Source organism: Maniola jurtina, chromosome 14, assembly GCF_905333055.1.
Source record: "Maniola jurtina chromosome 14, ilManJurt1.1, whole genome shotgun sequence".
NCBI classification, from domain to species: domain Eukaryota; kingdom Metazoa; phylum Arthropoda; class Insecta; order Lepidoptera; family Nymphalidae; genus Maniola; species Maniola jurtina.
In genome coordinates this window covers 1,917,093-1,923,092 of record NC_060042.1, presented here as the reverse complement: position 1 = coordinate 1,923,092, position 6,000 = coordinate 1,917,093, and positions in this window count along the sequence as shown.

The following is a 6,000-nucleotide window of genomic DNA, read 5'->3' as shown; positions in this document are numbered from 1 at the left end:
GTCACATTTATTTTTATATAGAATCTTTATCACATGGAGATAAACTTTCATCGGTATACAATCAAAATGATATAAATTAATATCATCTTCATAATTAATTAATTAATATTTGAATAATGCATATACAATGCACTCTTACGAAATCATGTACGAAAGTATTATTTGGCATTAGGTACTTTTGTTTAAACTTGAAGCAGATAACTTTTGTAAATTGTAACATATCAAGAAAAGTGTAACATGCTTTCAAAGTTTGCACAGAAGCGTTTTTTCAGGGTACAGTCTCGCTAGGCATATTATCCAAGTTTACTATTTTCAACTAAGAAACCTAGGGGTATAGTTTACGTGAGTTGAATTATTCAACCTGCGCAGTGGGCGATCGATCTGTTTGATGGCACGACGCGCGACGCCCTTTCGCTTCCTGTAAACCTGTACATGATTATAGCAGACACTTCCCCTTTACTATTTTCCAGATTTGCCTTACAGACTACCCTCCGATTTTGCAGCCCAGTCGTTAGTTGACTAGCGAGACTGCTACTTTGTGGTTCGCTTAAAATGTTTCTTTTTAATCAGATAAGAGTGGATCTGTCCTTTGAATTATTTTAACCCAGATCTACAAGCTTTAGTAGGTACATTTAGGTCCTTTACTAATAAAAAATGCACACTGTACTTGACTTCAACTAACCAATTAGGAATGTTGACGTCATCACGTCATCTCTTAAGTAATCTGATTGGTTAGAGTGCTCACGGCTCCATTGTTCAATGGACCAATCAGGTTATTGCTGGATGACGTGATAATTTTATCACATCATCTCTCAATAACCTGATTGGCCGAAAATACACGTCAACGTTTCTGTGAAAACGCACCCTATCATCATCATCATCATCGCGTGCCTTCTTCGAAACGAAGTTTGGCGATCATCATCCGAAAAGCTTCTCTCTTCTTGTTTGTGCTTTTCTTCATGATGATTCACTAGGGAAATTAGTAGCAGTGGTTTCCCGTTGCCTTCTGCCCCATGCATTTTAGGAATTATTAAATCCCAAGGCCGATGTCGCCTCCTCCGGGTAGTTGTCCACCCTATGAGTGGCTACAAATGTTTGTTATGAGTAATTATGAGCAATGAGTATTTTTTATTACTAAAGGTCTAATTAATATCCAATTTTGACAGGCGTGGTGTGGTTCTTGTTATTGTTTTTATTACGATTATGTTATAATTAAATTAAGGTAATTATTTTTTACACTGCATTACGGAACAGTTTTACAACTTTGCATTTTACATTAGTTTCTTTTTATTTAGGACCAATTTTGTTTGAAATCTATTTAATGTTGTGCAGTGGGCATAATAACTACTCTTTTTTGAATATTTTTAATGTAATTTTTCTTTTTAATTTTTATTTAATCATTAATTAGGTAGGTAGGTCCAACAAATTTTTTCAATTTATTATTGTTAATTAGAAGTGAACGTTATAATAACCAATGCGTTCACATTAGCAGATCAAATGTATTGTTTTTAATTAATTTTTATATTTATTAATCTATGCATTCAAGCTTATGCTCTGTCATAGTAGGTACTTTATAAACAAAGTAATTTTCAAATCCATGTGATACAACATGTAACAGAGATGATTATAATATTCTAGGTAGGTAGGTTTAATAAATTTTAAATTCCATTCAATAAAATAGTGTTTTATTTAAAACCTTTCCCCGTTTCATTCCTTACATAAAAACTAAGCATACCTAATAATTTACCTCACTAAAAAAATGGTGCGATTTAAACAAACGTTAAAGTTTATCCCATAAATCGCAGTTATGTTTAGCGTCTGATTAAACGTCTTAACTAAGGGTCTATAGAGGTAACTTTGACTGCTCAGATTTAAGACACTGTTAAAGCGAGACAGCTTTATATCGCTGACATAAATCTGTCTCGTTTTAACTGAGCAAAGTCAAAGTGCGCTCTATAGATGTCAGCCTTAGATCCTACGCATACGAGGGATTATTGTCCTCTGAGGACAAACGTCCGTTTTTTTACCACTGCTTTTCGGCTTGCTAGTATATTAAATTCAAATTCAAATGTTTTATTCAAAGTAGGTACAAATGTACACTTTTTGAACGTCATAAATAAAATAATTCAATCAGAAAACAAAATATAGATTAATTGTACAATTTTTATTAATTAATTAATGATAGACTAATAGCACAATAGTATAATACTAATGTGCATTATACGATCCAGTTATGAATACATCAATTTTGTCCTCTGTGGACAATAGTCCGTCGTCTGTGTAGGCCCTAAAGGTTTTCTAGTAAGACCGAATATTCTTATGTTAGAATTAATTTCATCATAACCGAAGCTTGGTTTAAAAATTAGTCTCAATTGGAAGCATAAATATAATTTATTGATTCATTCTCTCTAATATGGCAATTTACATAGTACGGATATATTTTAGTCGATGAGCAATCTCAAATTGTAACAAATTAGGTACCTAAAACAATAAAGTAAAACTGACCACACAGTCTAGTTCCAACTTCCATTAACAGGGCTCTCTCCGTCACTTACTCCATACAATAGTAGCCCAAATTTCATTTGAATATTAAGCAACCAAAGACCATGAAATTTTGCAGACATTCTATAAACTAATATCTGTGCCTGTAGTGTTTTAGATTTTCTAAAAATACGTAGTTTTAAAATTACAGGGGCTCAAAGATTTGTATGTGAATTTTTAAGACCGCGTAACTTTGAAACCGAATATTTTAACGGAAATCTGGAAAATTACGGGCATAGATATTAGTTCTCGGAACGTTTCTACAAAATTCCATTGAGTATGATTGGTTAGTATTCCAATGAGAGACGAACTACGTTTGTATGGAGCGAGTGACGAGAGACCCCTCTTAATAATTATAGACTAATCGGTGGTTATTAAATATGAACGGTGCACCATAGATGTGTACAGCTACTACCACAATAACTGGCATTACGCGATCCGACATTTTGATTTTGGCGTACATACACTCATTATGCAAAGGCATTCTGCGTAGGTAAGTACCTAACACTTTATGTGCTTTTGGCGTTGTGCGTCTAAACGCATTAACCCCGTTTAGCTGAAACTGGAACTGTGCGAGCCGAAATGATACAATAGGTATATTAAGGGCCATGAGACGGGTCTGCCCGCGAAATTCAAATTTAATTTGATTTTTCGCAGTTTGTAAACTAATACGACAACGTAGGGTTGGCACTTTAATTGCGCCAATAGCAGTATCATCCTTACAGGTTTATATAAAAAATCTTTACTTGAAAGGGTCCTTGTCCAGTTTAAGAAATTAGCTCTAGTATCGACTACGTTGTAACTTGTATTTCTAGTACGTTGTCGTATTACTTTACAAATTGCGAAAAACCAAATTAAATTTGAATTTCGCGGGCAGACCCGTCGCATCCATTTTAACACAGACTAATGAAAAAACATAGACAGTAAATGTGCCAATAAATGTAGAGCACACCAGAGAAGCCGGTTACAGAAGTTATTCTACCAACAAATTAGAAATTTGTTTGTAAGCTGTTCTACTGTCGTTGTTCCTTTAGCCTGTGGTCTCAAATAATTAATTTATTACACAAAACCTTAGTTTATCCCTTTTGCCAAGCTTTCGTGTCAATTAAGATTTTTTTTATAATTTTTCAACTGATATTCTGATTTCTTTAGGCGATTTTATAGTATAATTTCTTTTATTATGTTAATATATATTATATTCGTATTTTATACATTTTAAAATAAAACTTAACCTAACTAAAGCTTACAGTCATGGTCGAAGTGCTCATAAATAAAATTATGATCAAATACATTATACATATTATTTATTATGTATTAAAAATTAACAAATATATTATTTAATTATACTAAAACAACATTGCAGCCTCATTTAAAAAAAAATACATACACTTATTATCTACGATTGCAATTCTTATAACAATTTTTACTTGCTACTACATAGCGCGCACTTAATATTAAAGTGACAGAATTCAAAAAGAGTACTAGCGCAATGATTTATCAAATAGTTTGAAAGCTGTGACTTAAACAAACGAACATTTTTTGGGGTTTTCTTTCGCGGTTAATTGCAATGTTCGAGATAGGAAAAGAAATATTTCATACATCCAAAGTAAAAGTTCATAATAATTATATATACGGAACCCTAAAAGAGTCGAGGCCCGACTCGCACTTCACTTGACCAGTTTTTTTAATACTATTACTACCTACTCATGTTCTGGTTGGACTACCTACTTTTTTGCGCGCACTATAACGACTACCATACCATCTTGAACATTTAAGTATGTCCAAATAGACGATGGCAAAATGTTTATTGCGATTTGCCAATTTTTTTTTTTGAATTCGGTCACTATATTATTAAGCGTACGAAAGAGCACTTGTATTATGAGCGATGACATATAAAGCTAGGTGTACTCCGATGAATTATGTTGGTTTATAATTTTATATGACAGTATTGACTAAGTAATAAGTATATCAATACGAAAAGCCTGACCAGAAAAATAAAATACCTCGCCATATTGCGGAAAACCTGTGGAACTAATTTATACAAGACCATATACTTACCGACCATAGAGCCTATAGAACATAGACTAGTGGCGCCCCCAGAGTAAGTTTTTTATATTTCTGGTTAGGCTTTACACAGACATAATATAGAAGAAAAAGAGTTTATATATTTATGCCCGTATCAGTAGGACCGTAAGCGTATTTCATCATTTGTTTTTTTTTTTTCAACGTCCTCTATGTACTACTCAGTAGACAGGTTATTCTGAACAAAAATAGTTCTCAAGCTTAAATAATATATAAATTAATAAATTGAATTATAGCCACTGACATTTTTTATTTCAGTGTAGTTGCAGCCCACAATTCTTGTTGTTAGGAATGACCTGTCAATTTGTAGGGCATAGGTGTTGTCTAAGTTATTGGATTATTGTGCCTGCTTTATTTACAAGTAAATGTGTTATATAGCTTGTTTCTAAAATTCCGTGAGGTTTCGTTTAACAAATCAATCAATTTTTAGGTCTGACAAGGCAAGAGGCATTTCAAAAGCCTTAAAAATAGAGAATTTTCGTAAATCCTGGGAGAGACTAAATCGCACTTATCTCTCTGAATAACATCTATAGAACGTACTTTGATTTTGCTTAGACTTAACATGTGACGAGACGAGACAGATTTATATATCGTTCGTTTTATCTCTGTCTAAAGTCTAGGTAAAGAGCTCTGTAGATTCCAGTCCAAGTAAAAAATTAATTCGACTTCCCTTACAAACCTTTGGTCAAAAGTCAAATGATTACTTTTTTAAAGGAGTTGTTAAAGCCCCTTTGCCAAACCTGAAAATTGACTAGTCAAAACTCAAACCTAGGGAAGTTCGACTTTAGACTACAACATGAAAAAAAAAAACAGTTTGCGCCTAGACTAGGGAAATAAAGTGCGGGATGAATGACCGAGTGTGCCTACAACTACATGGGCGGTTCATTTAACTAAGTGCATTAATACTAAACGGTTAAGGCGATTCTCAATTTGATAGGAAAATGACATATTTTTCGTCCTTCAAGCCAGATAAACATTAATTTTGTCATACCTATCTTGTAACCTATCTTGATAATACTTAATTTTAATTGATTTAGTTTCATCAGTTTTATTATATTGTAGATAACGGGTAGGTACTTATTATGATTAATTAGCTGACTTTATTTGTCGATATTTTGACTTACTTGTATTGCAACTGGACCGAAATATCGACAAATAAAGTCAGCAAATTAACCGTGGTATTTACCCATTATTTACAATATAACATGTCGTTAAACCACGAAATAAGTTTAAAATCATTAGTTCATAACTTTTACTATCTAGATTCAAAGACTTTTCTAATGGTTGATGTTATAACATTTCAAGGTTTCGAAAAAACGGATAATATTAAAAGTATGTCATTTCCCCATTAATTTTGCATTTTTAAATCTAACTATA